This window comes from Marmota flaviventris, chromosome 2 (assembly GCF_047511675.1).
Source record: "Marmota flaviventris isolate mMarFla1 chromosome 2, mMarFla1.hap1, whole genome shotgun sequence".
NCBI classification, from domain to species: Eukaryota; Metazoa; Chordata; class Mammalia; order Rodentia; family Sciuridae; genus Marmota; species Marmota flaviventris.
The window spans coordinates 116,312,037-116,334,956 of NC_092499.1; the positions used below are offsets into that span (position 1 = coordinate 116,312,037).

The 22,920-nt window shown below is 34.9% G+C and overlaps 1 protein-coding gene across 2 annotated transcripts in view; it reads left to right on the top strand.

Moving 5' to 3' along the window:
* Positions 1 to 22,920, top strand: part of Lrrc49 (leucine rich repeat containing 49) — a 171,569-nt gene that overhangs the window by 24,665 nt on the left and 123,984 nt on the right. The gene's annotated exons all lie outside the window — the stretch shown is intronic.

Here is a 22,920-nt window from a genome sequence, read left to right on the forward strand (position 1 = left end):
TGGTGAATGATAGGATTGATGAATTAAGAAATTTTTGCAACAAGGAAGAAAAGGCACAGAGAGGAGAAGTGGGGTTGTGGAGATTCACATTAACATGCGTTGTGGTTTTTTTAAGAGGCTGCTTGATAGAGTGGAAAGAACATTGCAGAGGGTATAAAAGGCCTAGTTCTGGTCTCAGCTTCATTTCTAATTATGTGATGTTGGGTAGATAACATATTCTCTGGGCCTCAGTTTAGTTTTTTCTAAAACAAGGACATTGGGCTAGATTGTCTTTAGGGTCTTACTGGCTTATTGATTCTGAAAAAACACTTAACACGTTTTCTTTATTTAAACACTGTAAAAAAAAAAAAAAAAAAAAACCAAAAAACTACTCTCTGGTAGAGTTGAAGCACCTTGTAAAGGCACAATCTAACATAGCTCTTTCAAGATGTTGAGTTCCTTAGTCAAGACTTAAGTGTGCTATAAGTAGTATACTGGAAAAAGTTGAGACAGAAGATGCCTTATCTCTAGTTTCATTTTGAAGTTTTCTCAGAAAATCCAGGCCATGTAATGCTCATATCTTCTAGAAGGTTAGAATCATTTCAGACCCTTCTTTAAGACATGGATTTATTCTAGAACTTATAAATGCTATTTATCCCTCCCTAGATAGGGTATGAATATTGGAATTGGACTACTTATCTTAAAAGACATGTATATAGGTTAATCTTTTGCATTGCTACATCTCCAGAAACTGCTCAGTCAGGACTTAATCTGTGCTCAGAACACTGGGTCTGGTAAGAATCCAAAACAGAAATCTATCAGCCCTAGCACTTTCCTGTCTATATTTTGGCTTTCTTTTGGAAAGTACATAATACACATCCTGGAAATTGCTTACTAGATTTCCCGTTGAGTATTATCTTTAATCATTACTGTTATAGCTTAGGCAGCAATAATGTCTTATGGAAAGGAAATTGTATTAATTTCTAAAAATTTAAAAAAAAAAAAAAAACGGGACTGGGGTTGTGGCTCAGTGGTAGAGCGCTTGTCTAGCATGTGTGAGGCCCTGGGTTTGATCCTCAGCACCACATATGAATAAAAAAATAAAGTAAAAAAATCATTGGCAACTAAAAAATATTTTAAAAATAGACAGTAGTAAGTATTGTATATATTACGTAGCTGTCAGAATGATGGGTATGATACATGTTCATTATATGAAATTGTGAATATAAATATAATCTGAGGATACAATATTTTTTCCTTTCCTTGGGGCAGTTATCACACTTAATGTTTTTTTCTTTCATGATTTTGATTTTTTTTCAATGACTGTTAATGCTTAAATGAAGGACCACATTAAGTAGTGGCTGAATATTCTGTGCAGCTGAACAATTCTTTTTTTTACCATGAGAATACTCTCTAAAATAATCAGTGGATTGTGTGACTTTTGAATCCCACACATTGGCCTTTCATTTAGGGTGAGTGAAAGAGGAAAAGCAGGTTCACTGTGTAATTGCCCAAATAAGAAAGATTTGGCTTTGGGGGATAGGTAGACTTTAGTTTCTCTTGTGCCAGGAAAAACTGCCATTTCTTCTTCTTTTCCCTCTGAATGTGTTGTAAAGTCATTAACTATCTCCATAGGTAAAATACCCACACTCTCCCAACCTATCTTTACTAATAATTCATTTTGTTTAGAGACAGTTCTGAGGCTTCAGCTAAGGAGTTCTTCAGGGAGCTTCTCTGTATGTGCTTTATATAGATGATATGAGTGGGAGCCGGGTAGATTTGTTTGTGTTCCAGGAATAGCTGTTGAGTAGACAGACCTTCAATTACACACCTACTTGATTTGTCATAGTTAACTACAATCTCTGCCTGCTCTTTGTCTGTCCTCACTCTCATCATAGATTAAGATGGCCTTCTGTCAAGAAAGAATGTCTGCATCAAGTGCAATATCTCCCTGCAGTTTTAAACCACAGTTCTCTCCACTCAGAGTCTCTAAGATCCCATCAGCTTTCCAGCTAACTGAAATTTCATAAAAAAATGTTGGCCTGTGAAGGCATCTTTCATTTTCATGATTTTTGTGAATTTACTGATTTTAGTATGTTTTATATTTCTTTACCCATTGCCTACTTCACCATCATGAGGAGAAACTTCTGATTTTTTTTTAATACTGGGAATTGAACCCAAGGACACTCAACCATTGAGCCACATCCCCAGCACCTCTTGCCCTAGCCTTTTAAAAAAATTTTCGTTTGAGACTGGGTTTCCCTAAATTGCTTAGGGCCTTTCTGAGTTGCTGAGGCTGCTTTAGAACTTGCAATCCTCCTGCCTCAGCCTCTCAAGCTACTAGGATTACAGACATGTACCACTGTGCCTGGCCTGATGTTTTTGATATAGAATAGTTATTGTTTGTTTGTTCATTTGCCAATCTTTCTCTTGAAAATTTTATACATGTCAAACTATCTTTTAAGCTTGTATGGTTCCTTCCACATATGAGAGAAAAATTCAACCTTTGATTTTCTGAGCCTGACTTATTTCACTTAGCATGATGTTCTTCATTTTCATCCATTGACCAGTAAATGTCATAATTTTATTCTTCTTATGGCTAAGTAATATGCCCTGGTGTATGTTTATATGCTACAATTTCTTAATGCATTCATCTGTATTGTCAGGCATCTGGTTGATTCCATAATTTGGCTGATGTGAATTGTGCTTCCTTAAACGTTGAGATAGCTATATCACTATAGTTGGCTAATTTTAGTTTGTTTGGATAAATACCAACGAGTGGAATAGGTGAGCCATATGGTGGTTCCCCATTCCTAGTTTTTTGAGGAGTCTCCATATTGCTTTCCAGAGTGGTTTTGCTAATCTGCAGTCCCACCAGTAATATACAAGTATACCTTTCCCCCCATATCCTTGCCAGAATTTATTATTGTTTGTATTCTTGATAATTGCCATTCCAACTAGAGTGAGATGAAATCTTTGTGTAGTTTTGATTTGTATTTCCCTGATTGCTGGAGATATTGAACATCTTTAGTATATTTGTTGGCCATTTGTGTTTCTTCTTTTGAAAAAGTCTTTGTTTAGTCTTTTGTCATTTTATTGGTTGGGTTGGTTTTTGAGTTCTTTATATATTCTGAATATTAATATTAATACCCTGTCAAAGAACCAACCTGCTGCCGCAGTCTGGCTGGGCACAAAATAACTGAGCCACCACAAAAGCCTTGTAGATTCAAACAGCAACTCTTTATTCCCGAACTCTCACCGGCACTCTACACACACGTTCTGGGAAAATACACTCCCTCCACCAGGCTCTGCGTACCAATACTCCCAGAACCCTGCGAGAACTCAACGGGAACTTCAAGAGAGGGCGCCTGAGGCAGCAGGATACGCCCTAATCCTGGATCCGCCCTATTCCCAGCAGGATCCACCCTAAACCCAGAGCCACCCTAATCCCTGAGCAGGGTCACCTTTCAACCCAAAATGCCATGCGTCATTCCTACTTGGCTATGGCTCTCAGCATCTCCCCCCTTCTGATTAATAAAACAACAAGCAATGTGGCTTAGGGACCGTGCCTGTTAGGTTGTCCAATTCAATATATGGTTCTTACCCGTCATTGGATGAGCTGACCTCAAGGCGTCAGCCTCCTGTCTTAGGTTGGTACCACTGCAATTGGATCATACCCGTCACTGACTACTGGTTCAGCATACAGCCATACTTGTGGATAGGCCTATGCACCAGTGAGGGGGTAAGGTTCTTTGCCTCACCTCTGTTGGCCCCCAAATTTAGACCATCACTAGTAGAAGGGAGGAGGATACAGAAATGCCACGACACCAAGCCAATTGACGGCTCCTTTGGAAAAATTGCATCACTGGTGACACCATCAGCAAAGATATGCCAGCACTACCACAATAGTTCACAATGCATACAAGTGATACATAGTCCAGGCAAGTTCTGCAAGCAGTTCAAAATGGAGGAATCTATCAATATGTCCATTTCCTCCCAAAGTAAATCAACTCCTTGATTGAGTATTACTTGTTGAGTTGTTATTCATTGATGCATCAGTTTATACAGTTTACTGTGATAGCTATCATAGAAGCTGTAGTTTGGTTTTATCTTTGTCTTCACTGGCACTGGGATGAAGATAGGAATTCTGGCAATGATGCTAAAAAGAAATTATGTAACATTCCAACAGGTACTAAGAAAACAATTTTCTGAACAATTTACATTATCCTGAACAGAATTATTAAATATAATGAAAAGGAAAGGTGAAAGTAAACAAACAGATCTGTTAACCTCCTTATTTGTACACATATTAAAACAATCCTCAACAGCTGTTTACCCAATTTAAATTAAACCATTAAAATCACGTGGAAAAAAAAAAAAGGCTGACGCCTAGAGGTCAGCTCATCCAATGACGGGTAAGAACCATATGTTGAATTGGACAACCTAACAGGCACGGTCCCTAAGCCACATTGCTTATTGTTTTATTAATCAGAAGGGGGAGATGCTGAGAGCCATAGCTAAATAGGAATGACGCATGGCATTTTGGGTTGAAAGGTGACCCTGCTCAGGGATTAGGGTGGCTCCGGGTTTAGGGTGGATCCTGCTGGGAATAGGGCGGCTCCAGGTTTAGGGTGGATCCTGCTGGGAATAGGGCGGATCCAGGATTAGGGCGTATCCTGCTGCCTCAGGCGCCAGCTCTTGGAGTTCCCATTGAGTTCTCATGGGGTTCTGGGAGTATTGGTACACAGAGCCTGGTGGAGGGAGTGTATTTTCCCAGAACGTGCGTGTAGAGTGCCGGTGAGAGTTCGGGAATAAAGAGTTGCTGTTTGAATCTACAAGGCTTTTGTGGTGGCTCGGTTATTTTGTGCCCAGCCAGACTGCGGCAACCTGCAAAGATTTCTCCCATTGTGTAGGCTTTTTCTTCATGCTCTTAATTGTTTCCTTTGCTGTGCAGAAGCTTTTTAATTTGATGGCATCCCAATTATTAATTCTTCATTTTATTTCTTGAACTTTAGGGGTCTTGTTAAGGAAGTTGGTGCTAGTACCAATATGATGGAGTATTAACCCTATGTTTTCTTCTAGCAGTTGCAAAGTTTCTGGTCTAATTCCTAAGTTTTTGATCTATTTTGATTTGACTTTCATGCAGGTTGAGAGATAGGGTCTAGTCTATTTTCATTCTTTACATATGGCTATCTGGTTTTCCTAGCACCATTTGTTTAGAAGGTTGTCTTTTCTTCACCAAATATTTTTGGCACCTTTGTCAAGTATTAGATGGCTGTAAATATATGGATCTGTCTCTGTCTTCTATTCCGTTCTGTTGGTCTTCATGCTTATTTTGATGCCAATACCATGCTATTTTTGTTACTATAGCTCTGTACTATAACTTTAGGCCAAGTATTGTGATGCCTCTTGCTCAGTATTGCTTTGGATATTCTGGGTGTGTAATTCTTCCAGATGAATTTAAGGATTGGCTTTCTTTTTTTCAAATTTGATGAATAATGTCACTGATATTTTGATGAGAATTGCTTTAAGTGTATATATTGCTTTTGGCAGTATGGCCATTTTGACAATATTAATTCTTCCTATCTAAGAATGTGAGGCTTTTAATTTTCTAAGGTCTTCTTCAATTTCTTTTTTTCTACAATGATCTACAGTGATCTTTTACCTCCTTAATTAGATTAATTCTCAAGTATATTTTTGAAATTATTGTGACTGGAATGGTTTTCCTTATTTTTTCCTCAGCAGAATCACTGTTGAAGTATAGGAAGTACATTGATTTATGGGTGTTAGTCTTGTATCCTGCTACTTTGCTGAATTCATTTATCAGCTCAAGTCTTCTGGTGAAGTTTTTTGGTTCTTTATGTGTAAGATCATGTCATTTTCAAAGAGAGATAGCTTGACTTCTTTTCCTATTTCTATCTCCTTAATTTTCTTCTCTTACCCAATTGCTCTGGTTAGTGTTTTGAGAACTATATTGAATAGAAGTGATGTGTGGTACTTGTCATGTTCCTGATTTTAGAGGAAATACTTTCAGTTTTTCTCCATTCAGTATAATGTTGGCTTTGGATTTTTCATAGGTAGTTTTTATAATGTTGAGGTAAATTTCTTCTATGTCTAGCTTCTCCAGTATATTTTAACAAATCCATATATTTACAGCCATCTTCTTCATTATTTTTAATGAATGGGTGCTGGATTTTATCAAAGGCCTATTCTGTTTCTATGAGTTGACCATGTAATTCTTGTTCTTAATTCTATTTAAGTTGAATAAATAGAATATGTTGAATCATCCTTGCATCCCTGGAATGAACCCCACTTGATCATGTGTTTATGAACGTGGTTTTATTTTATTTAAAAATAAAATTATTTTATTTAAGAATTTTTTCATCTCTACACATTAGGTGTATTGGTCTATAGTTTTCTTTCCTTGATATATCTTTGACTGTTTTTTGTATCAGGGTTAAACTGGCTTCATAGAATATATTTGGGAGTGTTTCTTCCCTTTCGAGTTCATGGAATTATTTGAGAAAGACTCCTGTTAGTTTTCTTTGATGTTCTGGTAGAACTCATCTGAAAATCCACCTGGTCCTGGGCTTTTCTTTGTTGGAAGGTTTTTAATTTCTATTTTGATTTCATTACTTGATAATGATCTGTTTAGGTTTTCTATATCTTCCTGGTACAATTTGGGTGGATAATATGTGTCTAGAAATTTGTCAGTGCTTTCTAGAATTTTCCAGTTTATTGGAGTATAAGTTTTCAAAGATCCTCTGGATTTCACAAGTGTCTGTGGTGATATCGTCTTTTTATCTCTAATTTTGTTTATTTGGGTCTTCTATTTCTTTTGATTATGGCTAATTGTCTTCTACTAATTTTGGAAATAGTTTATTCTAACTTTTTTAAGGACTTGCAGTAAAGCATAAGATTATTTATTTGGAATTACTCTACTTTTTAATGCAGGTACTCAATGCTATAAATTTTCCTCTTTTATTTTTTAATTGGTTAAATTTTTTCTTTTAGAACTACTTTCATACTATCCCAGAAATTTTAATGTGTTATATCTCTGTTCTCATTTGCTTCTGAGAATTTCTGATTTCTTCTCTCATTTTTTCTTTGATCATTCTTCATTTCAAAGAGTCTTTTTTTAAAAAATTTATTTATTTATTTATTTATTGGGGAGGTAATTATCCTGTTTAACAGAAAGCATGGAAGGACAGCAATCCTTGCTCAACAACAATTCTCCCTTCCAAATTCATCCGTACAAAATGAACCTAGTGCTCTAGGTTCTAGTGTTGTAGGTTCTAGACTTCTTCAGGAGAGTTTTTGCCTTCTGGTCCTCCTTGCTGTGGCCGCCCAGAAGGGCAACAGTAGTATTTTGAAAATGAGGATAGAGGTAGGTTTAACACTCAATCGGCCCTGGAATGACTACCCCTACTGCATCATTGCCAAGCTTCTTAGGCAGTTTTCTCCTACTTACACCTAAAGCACTCAGCTACTTGACCCTACAGTGCTGTTTCACATCCATAAATTTAATGCCTTAAAAACCTGTAGTTAAATCATATATCTTGAATCATAACAAGTAGAGACAGAAACTCTTCCTTTGAAATACTCCCCCATATTTAATATTTTGTAAGTTGGGCTATAAATTTAAATATAGCTAAATGCACTTATGGTAGGTGTACAGTCTAATGAGTGTTGACCAATTCAAGCACCCATGTCCCAATCAAGAGGAGGGGTGGGAAAAAAAAGAGGTGGGGTGGGATTTTATCACAACTTTCAAAGAGTATTTTTAAATCTCCATTTGTTTATGTGGTTTCTGTTATTTTTTTGCTGTGATGTCCAGTTTCATTCCATTGTGATCTGATAGGATACACAGGATTTTGTCAATTTTTTGTTTGCTAAGACTTAAATTGTAACCTAGAATATGGTCTGTTTTGGAAAATGTTCCATGAATTGCTGAGAAAAAGGTAAAGTCAGCTGTTCTGGAGTGAAATATTCTGTGTAAATATCTATAAGGGCTATTTGATTTATAGTATTATTTAGGTTGTAAATGTCTATTGATTTTATGTTTTGATAGGCTCTCTATTGGTGATAAGGATGTGTTGAAATCACCCAGTATTATTGAGTTGTGATCTATTTGAGATTTAATGTCAAGGAGAACTTTTTATATATATAGTTGGGTGTGCTGTCATTTGGGGCATATATTTTTACTATTGTTATATTTTTTCATTAGATTGTTCCATTTATCAGGATGTTGTGGCCTTTTTTGTCTTCTCTGATTAATTTTTGCTTGATACCTACTTTGTCAGATATGAGAATAGCTCCTGCTTATTTTCGGACTCTATTTATGTGGAATATTTTTTCTGTATTTTTACCTTCACCCTGTGAGTGTCTTTGTCTATGAGATGAGTCTCTTGCAAACAGCATATAGTTGGGTCTTGTTTTTTATGCATTCTGCTAATCTGTGTCTTCTAATTAGGGAGCTGAGACAATTTACTTTCAGTGTTAGTATGACTTTGTGTAGTTTTTTGCTGTTTTAATTTTTTGCTATATTTAATTATATATTTATATTTAATATTTAATTCTGTCTTGATGTTCATTTAGTAGATTATTCTTCTATTGATCTACCTCTATTTGGGAGCTTTGGGTTTTGTTTTTGGGTTCCTCTGTGTGCAGCTTATCTTGGAGTATTCTTTGTAGTGTTGACTTGGTGGTCATAGATTCTTTTAGCTTATCCTTGTCATGGAAAGTTTTTTACTTCCCTTTCGAATTTGAAAGAGAGGTTTGCTAGGTATAGCAATCTAGGTTGGCAGTTGTTTTCTTTCAGAGTTTAGAATATCTCATTCCAGGCCCTCTTTGATTTTAGGGTCTGAATTGAGAAGCCAGAAGTAGACTTATTGGTTTGTTTCTAAATGTGACCTGATGTTTCTCTGATAGCTTTAATATTCTTTCTTTATTTTCTATGTTAGGCATTTTGATTATTATGTATCTTAAGCAGCTTCTTGTTGATTTGATCTATTTGTGGTTCTGTATGCTTCCTGTATGTGGATGTCTCTCATTTCTGATATGAGGAAAGTTTTCTGTTACTATATCATTGAAAATGTTCTTAATGACTTTAACTTGTTTTCTTTTATTCCAGTGATTCTAAGGTTTGGTTCCTTGATGTTACCCCACAGTTATCTTATATTCTGATCATGTTTTATTACTTTCCCCTTTATTGCATTCTGTATACTCAAGTTTTTGTAGCTTCAAGGGCTAATGTTCTGTCTTCAAGGGCTGAAGTTATATTTTCTATGTAATCTAATCTGTTAGAAATGCTTCCAAGTGAATTTTTAATTTGATTAATTGTGTCTTTTATTTCTAGGAGTTCTGATTATTATTTTTTTTCTATATTTCTATTTCCTTATTGAAATGGTCTTTCATCTCCTATATTTGCTCTCTTGATTCATTCATTAGGTCTTCTTTGTTCATTGAATATTTTAATGATAATTTTTTTATAATCTGTCTCTGAAATTTCATCTCCTTCCATATCTATGGGATCCTTTGTTAAGGAATTGTGAATTTTGGAGGGATACTTGTTTGCCTGTTCCCTCATGTTTTCATAAGTGGTGGATTTGGGCAGCAATTGAGATGGTTTTCCTTTTCTCTCTTATACACACGTCCTTGTGTGTAGTTATTTCTTTTGTTCTCGGATTTCTCTCTGTTCTTGATGTATGAGTACAAGTCAAGGGGTGGAACCTGAGTTCCTCCTTGGGTGTGGTTGTTAGTTTGGGGTATTTGTCTCTCCAGTTCTTTGAGTTGAAGTAATGTTAAAGCTTAGATGGGGCTAGATCATGTGTGGGGTGAGATTCACTGTTGTTTGGCAGACTTTGTTCATTAAGGTCAGTCTCCTGCTGAGTGTGAAGGCCGAGGCATGAGGATTGCAAGTTCAAAATCAGCCTCAGCAACTTAGTGAGGCCCTGTCTTAAGATTAAAATGGGGATGTGGTTCAGTGGTTAAACGCCCCCTGAATTCAAGTCCTGATACAAAAAAAAAAAAAAGTCAGTTTCTCTTATATAGGTTCCTCCAAGCCAAAAAAAAAATTTTTTTTTAAAGTCCTCTGCCTATTCTCCATCTCCCCTCAGTGGCCACTGCCATGGCTGCCGGCTAAGCTTGTATATCTGTAATATTTTATTTCTTTTATTTCTGAGTTTGTGTCTATAGTTTTTCTTACAGTCTAGTACTAAGTTTCAGTGAGTTCCTTTTGTTACCCACCTCACTGAGGAGAGCAGTCTTTTCACTTTGTAAGTCTTGTGCTGGGGACCTGCTGGGAAGTGCATCCTTCCTCTAATCTGCCATCTTCTTCCCTGCTCTATTATGTCTTCAAAGCTAGTAAGATTCCCAGCCTTCTCTTCCCTTTACTTCCCTTTACCCTTTCTCCTTTGCCTTACCCTTTGTCCTTCCCCTTCTTTTTGCCATTTCTTCTTCCCTCTCTGCCTCCTTCCTTCCTTCCCTGTCTCCCTTCTTTCCTACCCTTTAAAAAAATAACTTTGTTTTTATGTTTTTCTATATATAGCCTAGAAATAGACTATCAATTTTCATGAAAAACTCTACTGTTCTGTTTGAATTTCTTTGAATTTGATGACATGAATCAGTTTAGGATACTGAGTCTTCCAACTTCTTTATTGATTTTTATACTTTTCTCCATAGTTAGCTTATATTCTTCCTGTTAGATTTCTTTCCAGATAGCTTATGCTTTTTGGTATTATTGTAAATTTTTTGGTAAGAAATAGATCTCTTACTATTGCTACTGTAAGGAATCACAGTTGATTTTGGCTCATTGATCTTATGTCAACAACCTTGCTGTGAACACTTAGTTCTAATAGTACACCAGCAGATTATCTTTGATTTTCTGTCTAAACTATTGTAACTTTTTGCAAATAATAATGAGTTTCCCCTTAATCATTATACATTTTTGCTATGTATTTGAATGTTTCCCTCCCAAATTAATTATGTTGAAACCTAGTCACCAATGTGGTCATATTAAGAGGTAGTACCTTAAGAGGTGATTAGGTAATCAGCTATATTGCTATATACTTCAGTTTATATTTCCTAAAAATAAGGACTTCTCTTATATTACACAGACTGGTGCCTGTAAAAGTGGTTTGAGAGAGCTTGTTCACCTCTTCACTCATATGAGGACACATAGAAGATGCCCTCTATGGGGGATGGCCCCTCACAGTACACTGAATGTGATGGCACCTTTGGATTTTACAGTCTACAGAACTGTTGAGCACTGAATTTCTGTTGTTTATAAATTATGCAGTCTAAGGTATTTTGTTATAGCAGCTTGAAAGAATTAAGACAGTTTTATTGTTTCTACTTGTTTGAGCTAGGAAAACCTCTAATACAAAGTGGAACAGAGAAGTAAAAATGGATGTTCTTCCCTATTCCTGATTTTAAAGGAAACACATCACTATCTATGTTCACTAGATGCCAGAAATTATCTTCTATTTTAGGTTTGCTTGGAGTTTACATTTTTTTTACACATTAAGATTAATCATATAGGTTTTTCTTATTTAATTACTAACTTTGTAAATTATTTTTCAAGATTTTTAAGTCATTCTATCATTGTTGGTCTTATATTATGGAACATATTTCACATACACACATTTTTTTTCCTGGAAGCTTTTTTGCTCATATTCTATTTATAATAGCTATATCTATGATAATAAACAAAATTGGTCTATAATTTCTTTTCCTTTTATTGTCCTGGTATTGATGCTTCTGCCCTCATAGATTAAATTGATACTTGCTTCCTGTTTGTATATTATCTGATTTACCATTTTGGTTTTCTATTTGATATAAGTCTCAATTTAAATGAAATAAGGATGATTTATTCCTTGGATGTTTGGTAAAACTTATCTGTAATAGACTGGATATTGACTCAATGATTATAATAATTGTCTATTTTGATGCTCTTTTAGTTTTCTTTTGTCCAAATTTACACTTTTTTTTTCATTTTGTCTCTATCTGTAGTTGTGTCCCCTGTCAGTTCTGATAATGTTTATTTGCATTTTTCTTAATTAATAGTGTTTATTTTACTAGTAGTTTCCAAGAACCAACCTACTAGTAGTTGAACTTTTTAATAACCTTGTAAAATATGATTGTTTTGATTTTTATTCTCCCTTCTGTTCTCTACTTTCTTGTAATGGATAATTGACATTTTAGTTATCAGTCTTCGATTTTCTAACATAAGCATTTAAGACTCTACTTTTTCCTCTGAGAACCACTTTACTTTCTGCTCACAGGTCTTGAATTTTTATTGCATTCAGTTCTAAATATTTTCTAACATCCATTATGATATCTTCTTCATCTATGTGTTTTTTGGAAGTGTATTTGAAAATTTTGAAAGGTATGGATTTCTTATTCTTTTTATAGGTATTATTTTCTGATTTAATTGTATCATGGCCAGTGATGTGGATTATATGTAATTAGTTCTTTGAAGTGTACTGAGGTTTGCTTATTGCCTAATATGTGATCAATATTTATAGTAAGTGCTTACTCTTAAGATATTTGTCTAGTATCAATATATTTTTTCTTACTGTCAGTATATTTGAAGCTATGTTGTAGGTGCCTACAAGTTTGAAATTGATATGTCTTCCTGATAAATTCCTTTTATTATTATGTAATAATGCTAACATTACTCACTTCTTACTGAGCAAGAACTTTATGAGAATGGGCTCTGTGCCACTCATTGTGTCCTAGGCACTTGGGATATATACTTATTGCTTTAGTATTTATTTAATTTAATGTTAGCACCAGCATTCTTTTGGTGTTTTTTTCCTGGTATATCTTTTATGTTTTAATAATCTTTTTAAAGATTTTAATTTGACATAATTTCAGAAAATATTACAATGTTATAAAGTACCCTTAACCCAGATTCTGTTAACATTTTGCTATATTTGCTTTTATTGTCTTTTTCTCTTTATGTCAGTTTATGTATATCTTCTCTCTTCAACCATTTAAAAGTAAGTTCCAGACAGGATGCCCCTATATTGCTATATACTTCAATATATATTTCCTAAAAATAAGGACTTCTTTTATATATCACAGTTCCATTATCAAAATAAGGAAATTAACATTGTTATGCTATTTATCTAATCTGTAGGTCCCGTTCAGATTTATCCATTTGTCCTGCTAGTGCTTTTTATAGCAGAAGAATAATGCAGGATTTTGCATAACACTCAGTTAAACATGTCCTCTTATTCATGTGAAAGAGTAGCTGAGTCTTTGTATTTCATGATATTGACATTTATGAAGAGTACTAGCTTGAGACATTTTAAAAGTAGACAATTTGTAGACAATTTGAGCTTGTCTAATGATGTTTCCTCATGATTAGATTTAGCTCATATCCTCTTGGCAGGAATATCACAAAAGTGATGCCAGTTTATTCTTAGTGTATCCCATGAAATATTCTTATAAAAGAAATTTTTTAGTTATAGTTGGACATGAAACCTTTATTTTATTCATTTATTTATTTATATTTGTATGTGGTGTTGAGGATTGAACCCAGTACCTTGCATATCCTAGGCAAGCGTTCTACCACTGAGCCATAACCCCAGCCCTGACATGAAATATTCTTTAAATTTCAACCTTTTTATTATACAGGATGCACACCTCCTTTTTAAAAAAAACACATGATCTGAGAACCTGTCTTTAAATGAGAGGGCATGCTTGTGATTACTGTTATATTTAGGTTTATTAGCTCAGTATTTATGTTTCATACTTGTTCCGCTTTTCTTATGCCTTTTTCCCCTTGTGCCTTATTTTGGGTTGATGGTATTTTTCTGTTCTTTCTTATTCACTTTGTTTTAAAAATATTTTAAAATACACACTTGATTAAACCATAGAATTAACACAACTCTATCCTTTCTCAGATCAGTACCTTAGAAACATTTAATTCAGTAACCGCTCCCCTCTTTCATGTTAGTGTTGCCTAATATTTTCTTTTTACCTCTTAACCCTCAAATCAAACATTTTAATTGTTATTTTCAATCAGTGCTTGTTTGGGTTAATCCACATGCCTATTTGGGCCTATTACTCTTTTCACTATTGCAGTCATTTTTTCTTCCCAAAAGATTTCATTTATAAAAAATTCCTTTAACACTACTCTTGTGATAATAAGCTCTCTCAGTTTTTTGCTTATAAAAATAACTTATTTGGTTTTTATTCATGATTGGTGATTTGGCTTGGTTGACAGTTATTATTCTCCCAGATGTTTGAAGATCATATTCCATTGTCTTTGAGCTTCTGTTATTGTCATTAAAATGTCTACTATCTTCCCATTCTCCCCCAGAAGGGGGTCTTTTTCTTTTCCTGATTGCTTTTGAGATTATAAAATTTCTTTTTAAAGTCTTTCAGTTCACAATGATCTGTTTAGATGTGAAACTATCATATTTCACCAATTTGAGGCATATGTTTTTCCATATTTCAATAAGTCTGAAATCTGGATTTGTCTTAGACTCAGTGGCATCTTAAAATCACTGTTTGACAGAACTTGGTTATATTTGTTTATGCTATTGTCATTTCAATGGTTTTGAATTTAATCACATTTTGGAATGTATTTTAAAAGAACATATCATAGTATGACCCTGGGATGAAGCATTACTCTATTTTCCAAAAGGCATGGGAATACAGCAGGAAAGTAATCTATTATTAGTGAAACTAATATTTTTTTTCATTGAAAGAATGACTGCAATTCCACCCTGTCTGGCTAGTTAACTTAAAATCAAATATTTAAAAAGAAGAGAATCATGTATTGATGGAACTCTGGTTACATTTTATTACAGAGCTATGTTTTGAGAGGTTGTCTATTACATGCTAATCAATACGATTAAAGGCAGGAGAAATTGAGAAAACTCTTCAAAATACATGAATGAAATTTTAAAGTAAGAAGCTGTGTGAACAGTTCATGTTGACACTTGCTTTATCTTGTAATAGCAACATATACAGAATGAATGTCAGTAGCTTGGAAGAAAATCTTGTAGGCAATAATGTAGGACACTTAGGTTATCATCATCAGTGTTCTTAACAGAAGACAATAATGTGTGAAAGGCATAGACATCATTATTTGAAAAGTGACATGGAAGTTTAACTATAAATGTGGAACTTTTGTTTCATACTTTATTGAGGTATAATTTAGGTGCTTTAAATTGTACAATCTTAAAAACTGAATAGTTCAGTGATTTTTATAGGAGTACTTTCATGTGATCTGCATCTATATTTTCAAATATTGCACCTTCCACATTCTCTCTGCTAATTAAATACCTAGTAGATATAGTGTGGGCATTCTCATTCTATCTTTTGTTTTATTTATTTATTCCTTCTAATTTATTATACATGATAGCATAATACATTTCAATTCATAGCGCACAAATGGAGCACAATTTTTCATTTCTCTGGTTATACACAAAGTAGAGTCACACCATTTGTGTCTTCATACATGTACCTAGGGTAATGATGTCTATCTCATTCCACCATCTTTCCTACCCCTGTGCCCCCTCCCTTCCCCTTCTTCCCCTTTACCCTATCCAAAGTTCCTCCATTCCTCCTATACTCCCCTCCCACCCCCATTATGGATCAGCATCCATTTATCAGAGAAAACATTTGGCCTTTGGTTTTTTGGGGATTGGCTTACTTCACTTAGCATGATATTCTCCAACTCCATCCATTTACCTTCAAATGCCATGGTTTTATTCTCTTTTAATGCTCAGTAATATTCCATTGTGTATATATACCACAATTACTTTATCCATTCATCTATTAAAGGGCATCTAGGTTAGTACCACAATTTAGCTATTGTGAATTGTGATGCTATAACATTTATGTGGCTGCATCACTGAAGAATGCTGTTTTTAAGTCCTTTGGGTGTAAACCGAGGAGTGGTATAGCTGGGTCAAGTGGTGGTTCCATTCCAAGTTTTCTAAGGAATCTCCATATTGCTTTCCAGATTGGCTATACCCAATTTGCAGTCCCATCAGCAATGTAAGAGTATGTCTTTACTCCCCACATGCTTGCCAATACTTACTGTTGTTTGTATTCTTAATAGCTGCCATTCTGACTGGAGTGAGATGAAATTTTAGAGTAGTTTTGATTTGCATTTCTCTAATTGCTAGAGATGTTGAACATTTTTTCATATATTTTTTGATGGATTGTATATCTTCTTCTGAGAAGTGTCTGTTCAGTTCCTTAGCCCATTTATTGATTGGGTTATTTGTTTGTTTGTTTTTTTTTGGTGTTAAGTTTTTTGGGTTCTTTATATATCCTAGAGATTAGTGCTCTGTCTGATGTGCATATGGTAAAAATTTGCTCCCATTCTATAAGCTCTCTATTCACCTTACTGATTGTTTCTTCTGCTGATAAGAAGCTTTCCAGTTTGAGTCCATCCCATTTATTGATTCTTGATTTTATTTCTTTCACTTTAGGACTTTATTTGATTTTATTTTAGTTGATTTTATTTCTTTCACTTCAGGAAGTCGGGGCTAATCTGACATGATGAAAATTTGTGTCTACTTTTCTTCTATTAGGTGCAGGGTTTCTGATCTAATTCCTAGGTCTTTGATTCACTTTGAGTTGAGTTTTGTGCATGGTGAGAGATAGTGCTTAATTTCATTTTGCTACATATGAATTTCCAATTTTCATAGCACCATTTGTTGAAGAGGCTGTCTTTTCTCCAATGTGTGTTTTGAGTGCCTTTGTCTAGTCTGAGATAACTGTATTTATGTGGGTTTGTCTCTGTGTCCTCTATTCTCTACCATTGTTCTATAATTCTATTTTGGTGCCAGTACCATGTCATTTTTGTTACTATTGCTCTGTAGTGTAATTTAAGGTCTGTATAGTGATGCCACCTGCTTCACTCCTCTTGCTAAAGATTGCTTTAGTTATTCTGGGTCTCTTATTTTTCCAAATGAATTTCATGCCTGATTTTTCTATTTCTATGAGGAATGTCATTGGGATTTTGATTGGGATTGCATTAAATCTGTATAGCATTTAAAATGACCATATTAATTCTGCCTGTTAAGGAACAGGGGAGGTCTTTCCATCTTCTAAGTCTTATTTAATTTCTTTCTTTAGTGTTCTATAGTTTTCATTGTAGAGGTCTTTTACCTCTCTCGTTAAGTTGATTCCGACGTGTTTTGTTTGTTTGTTTGTTTTTGAGGCTATTGCGAATGGGGTAATTTCCTAATTTCTCTTTCAGAGGATTCATCGCTGATGTACAGAAATGCATTTGACTTATGAGTGTTAATTTTATATCCTGCTACTTTGCTGAATTCATTTACTAGTTCTAGAAGTTTTCTGGTAGAATTTTTTGGACCCTCTAAGTATAGAATCATGTTGTTGGCAAATAGTTATAGTTCTTTTCCTATTTGTATCCTTTTAATTTCTTTCATCTGTTAATTGCTCTGGCTAGTGTTTCAAGGATTGTGTTTAATAGAAGTGGTGAAAGAGGATATTCCTGTTTTTAGAGGGAATGCTTTCAATTTTTCTCCATTTAGAATGATGTTGGCCTTGGGCAACGTTGAGATATGTTCTTATTATCCCTAGTTTTTCTAGTGTTTTGAACATAAAGGGGTTCTGTATTTTGTTGAATGCTTTTTCTGCATTGATTGATATGATCATATAATTCTTATCTTTAAGTCTATTGGTGTAATAAATTGCATTTATTGATTTGTGGTTGGTTTGTGGTTGGTTCAACCTTGCATCCCTAGGATAAACCCCACTTGATCATGGTGCACTATCTTTTAAATATGTTTTTGTATTCAATTTGCCAGAATTTTATTGAGAATTTTACACCTATGTTCATTAGAGATATTGGTCTGAAGTTTTCTTTCCTTGATGTGTCTTTGTCTAGTTTTGGAATCAGGGTGATATTGGCCTCAGAGAATGTGTTTGGAAGTGTTCCCTCTTTTTCTATTTCATTGAATAATTTGAGGAGTATTGGTTTTAGTTCTTCTTGAAGGTCTTGTTAGAACTCAGCTGTGAATCTGTCTGGTCCTGAGCTTTTCTTGGTTAGGAGGCTTTTGATGGTGTCTTCTATTTCATTGCTTGAAGTTGATCTGTTTAACTTGTATATATTATCCTGATTCAGTTTGCGTAAATAATATGACTCTAGAAATTTTCTATGTCTTTGACATTTTCTATTATATTGGGGTACAAATTTTCATAATAGTTTCTAATTATCTTCTATATTTCTGTAGTGTTTGTCATGCTATTTCCTTTTTCATCACAAATTTTAGTAATTTGAGTTTTCTCTATCCTTCTCTTCATAGCCTAGGGGTTTATCATTTTTATTTGTTTTTTCAAAGAAACAACTTTCATTTTGTCAATTTTTCAATTGCTTCTTTTTTTCCATTGGTTTATTCAACTTTATTGAAGAAAAATAAATCAATTACTAGCAGAGCTATTAGTTGATCACTCATCCATTGACAACTTGCATCATTTATTCAGTGCTATATTAAACAATGTATTGGAAGATAGATTAACTAATAGCTTCAAACCTCCTAACATTTTAAATGAAAATTACAAAATGTTTTGAGACCCTATTTTGGAATACAAAGGGTGTTTGACTTCCAATTTCCATTCTCTGTAGAACAAGAACATGTCATTCCTTTATTGACATGCATAAAATACATCACATTTTCGGTTCTGCTGATGCTATAAATTCAATACCAATTCTCCAGCCACATCAGTTATGAGCATAAAGTATAACATGTAACCTCAAGTCTCTAACAGTGGAAGGTTTAAACAAAATGGATGCTGCTAGAATAATGCTGCTTCATTTGATGTGACAACTGAGCATCCATCTCCGTCCCCCTCAGATGATTTCTTCAGCATATTAGAGCAGTGAGGAATGGTTTAGTCTCATAACCACGTTAGAGTGAAGACATTGGCCACATAATACACATGCTCCATTTTTTAAAAAAATTCTGAATCTTGGGCAACTGTTCTCTTGTAACTACTTTACAGTTTCTAAAAGCAGTTATTGTTCAAAGCTGGAAGAACTTAAGTCTTCTCAGATGAGCATATGAATGAATGGAGGGAGGTAAACAAAAAATAAAATTAAAAAAGATGAGGTCTGATAGGGGAGCAGCCAGATAAGAAATTGCTTCTTTTGTTTCAATTTCATTGATTTCAGCCCTGGTTTTAGTTATTTCTTCTACTATTTTTGGTGTTATTTTGTTCTTTTTCTAGGGCTTTGAGATGTAATGTTAGGTCATTATTTGTTGACTTTTTCTTCTTTTAAGGAATAAACTCTATGCAATGAACTTTCTTCTTAATACTGCCTTCAGAGTGTCCCAGAGATTTTGATATGTTTTATCAGTGTTCTCTAAGAATGTTTTAATCTTCTCTTTGATGTCTTCTTCAATCCATTGTTCATCTTATAGCATGTTATTTAGTCTCCAGGTGTTGGGATAGGTTCTATTTTTTATTTTATTATTATTTTTTTATTTTATTGATTTCTAATTTCATTCCATTATGATCTGATAGAATGCAGGGTAGTATCTATCTATCTATCTATCTATCTATCTATCTATCTATCTATCGTAATTGCTAAGAGTTGCTTTGTGGCATAATATATGTTCTATTTTAGAGAAGGATCCATGTGATGCTGAGAAGAAAGTGTATTCACTTTTTGATGGATGTGATATTCTTTATATGTCTGTTAAGTCTAAGTTATTGATTATATTATTGAATTCTATAGTTTCTTTGATTAGTTTTTGTTTGAAAGATCTATCCAATGGTGAAAGAGGTGTGTTAATGTCACCCAGTATTATTGTGTTGTGGTCTATTTGACTCTTGAAATTGAGAAGAATTTGTTTGATGAATGTAGATGATCCATTGTTTGAGGTATATATATTTATAATTGTTATGTCTTATTGGGTGGTTCCTTAAGCAGTATGAAATGACCTTCTTTATCCCTTTTGACTAACTTTGGCTTGAAGTCTACTTTATTTGATATGAGGATTGAAACCCTTGCTTGTTATTCAGTCCATGTGAGTGGTGTGTTTTTTCCTAATCTTTCACCTTCAGTTTGTGGCTATCTTTTCCTACAAGATGAGTTTCTTGTAGGCAGAATATTTTTGGGTCTTTGATTTTTTTTTAAATCTCTTTGCCAGTCTATGACTTTTGGTTGATGAGTTTAGGCCATTAACATTCAGGCTTATTATTGAGACATGATTTGTATTCCCAGTCATTTTTGTTTATTTTTAGTTTTTAACTTGATTTGGTTTCTCCTTTGATTGGCTTTTCCTTTAGTGTAATACCTGCCTTTGCTGATTTTCATTGTTGTTTTTCATTTCCTTCTCATGGAATATTTTGCCAAGAATGTTCTGTAGTGTAGACTATTTAGTTGTAAGTTCTTTTAACTTTAGTTTATCATGGAAGGTTTTTATTTTGTCATCAAATCTGAAGCTTAATTTTGCTGGATTTAAGATTCTTGGTTGCCATCCATTTTCTTTCAGAGCTTGGTATATGTATTCAAAGATCTTCTAGCTTTGATGGTTGGGGTTGAGAAATCTGAAGATATTTTAATGGGTTTCCCCCATATGCAATCTGATCTGTTTCTCTTATGGCTTTTAAGATTCTCTCCTTATTCTATATGCTAGGCATTTTCATTATAATGTGCCTTGGTGTAATTTTGTACGTTTGGTCTTCTGTAAGCCTCTTGTATTTGATTTTCCAATTCATTCTTCAGGTTTGGAAAATATTCTGATATTATTTTCATTGAATATATTGTTCATTCCTTTGGTTTGTAGCTTTATGCCTTCTTCTATCCCAATAATTCTTAAATTTGGTCTTTTCATGTTATCCTATAATTCTTGGATGTTCTGCTCTTGGTTTCTTATCATCTTCACTGTGTGGTCAACTTTATTTTCAAGATTATATATTTTGTCTTCATTGTCTGAGGTTCTGTCTTCTAAGTGATCTAATATGTTGGTGATGCTTTCTATTCAGTTTTTAATTTGGTTTATTTCCTTCATTTCAAGGATTTCTGTTTTTTTTTCACAATCTCTATCTCCATATTGAACTAATCTTTTGCTTCATGTTTTTGCTTATGTAGCTCTTTATCAAAATGATCTTTTGCTGCCTGTGTTTTGCTCTTATATCATCCTTTAATTCACAGAACATTTTAATTATGTGCATCCTGAACTCCTTCTCTGACATTTCTTCTTCTATGCTGACCATGGATTCTAATAATGTAGTATATTGGTTTGTTTGGGGTACTTTCTTCCCTTGTTTTTTCATGTTGTTCGTGTGTCTTTCCTTCTAGCAGTGTGAATCCAAGGTGTTTTTTTTTTTTTTAAACAATATCTTTATTTATTTTTATGTGGTGCTGAGGAATGGAACCCAGTGCCTCACACATGTGAGGCAGGCCCTCCACCCCTATCCCCCAAGGTGTTACAGTTTTTACCCTATAGACTTATAGTGTCCCTGCAGGGTTCAAATACCTCTCCTTTAAGGAGGAGATCAATATTAATAGTTCCCAGTACAAACAATGTATGGCCTTAAACTAAATAGCTCCTATTAAATGTTTGTGGTTTTGTCATAATGGTGAGTTCATTTATTATCTACAATATAAACAGTAGGTTTGCAAAAGGGTCTGCAGTTTCTAATGGTGGACAAAGAGAGAATGGGGTGGTGGTGAAGGGTGAGATATTAAGGAGGCAGGAAATGAGGATATAGAGTTATTAGATGTTAGGAAGCATGAAAGAGGAATCAAAAGAAGTTGGCTAGTAGCAGGAGAAAAGAGAGAAAGGGATTTGGGGGAGACAAGTAAGGGGGAAGACAATAGAGAGTGTATAAAAAACAAACAAAATTAAGAAAAAAATGTAAAAATAAAAAAGAATATACAATACAACTGTAATATACTATTCAGACATCCTAGTCCTCGGTAGCCTAATGCATGAAAAGTACTTGGTTTTACAAATGTTGGGAATAAGAGGGCAGGAGAAGAGAGAGAGAGAAAAGGAAAAAAAATCTCCAAGGAAAATTAAAGGATTGTTTCTGTTGGAGTTCAGTATCTTTCCTGTTTTCCTTCTCATCCAGTAGGTGGCTTGTCTGTTGTTTGCTAGTATCTCCACCCTCAGGATGGTGAAGATTATTAGGGTGGGAGGGTTGGCCTTGGATGCGGAACTCCTAGAGGTGGGGCATAGCACTTGCTAGTGCCCGATGGGAGACTGCACCCCAAGGATCTCCTTTGGGGCTCACTCATGTGTTGTAGGTGCCTGGCCATATCTCCTTATATCATCTGTAGACTTTGCAATTCCTCATCTCTATTTAGTCACTAAATTGTATCTCACTCACCTCACTTCCTTTCTACTTCCCAGTCAGGAACCTCTCTCTCTGAAAGTCTTGTGGGCTGCACTCTGAGGTCTGTGCTCTGAGGTCTGCACACCTGTTGCAGAGAGCTGTTTTGTATCAGGCAGATCAGGGCCAGGCTTTGCGAGCTACAAACCATCCACGTAGCTGCAAGCACTGTGCTGGCTTAGTGGCTGTGAGGGAGAGGGGGAAGTCGGGGGACTGTAGGTATCTTAATGTTGCTTTTAGATCCCAGCCGGTGACCCAAGCTGGTAGTTGCCCCAACTAAAGATGGTGATGGTGGTAGTGAGCATAACCCAATACGGCAACAGAGGTGACCCAAGATGGAGGTGGAAGCTTTCAGAGATGAGGCATCGGGGCAGGCCCAGCAGTGTGTTCAGAGATGCAGCTCAGTGGCATGCAGTGCCATGGCAGGCAGCTGTCTCCTGACCCTGTCCAGCATCCCCAGGTGGAGACTACTATGTGGTAGTGGTTTCAGTGTTCGAAGATGGAGGTGATGGTGGGGGGAGCACCACGTTGGTAGATGTAGGTCCACATGGGAGTGGTGGCCAGGGGTCTTGCGTGGGAAAGCAGTTGGGAGTCCTG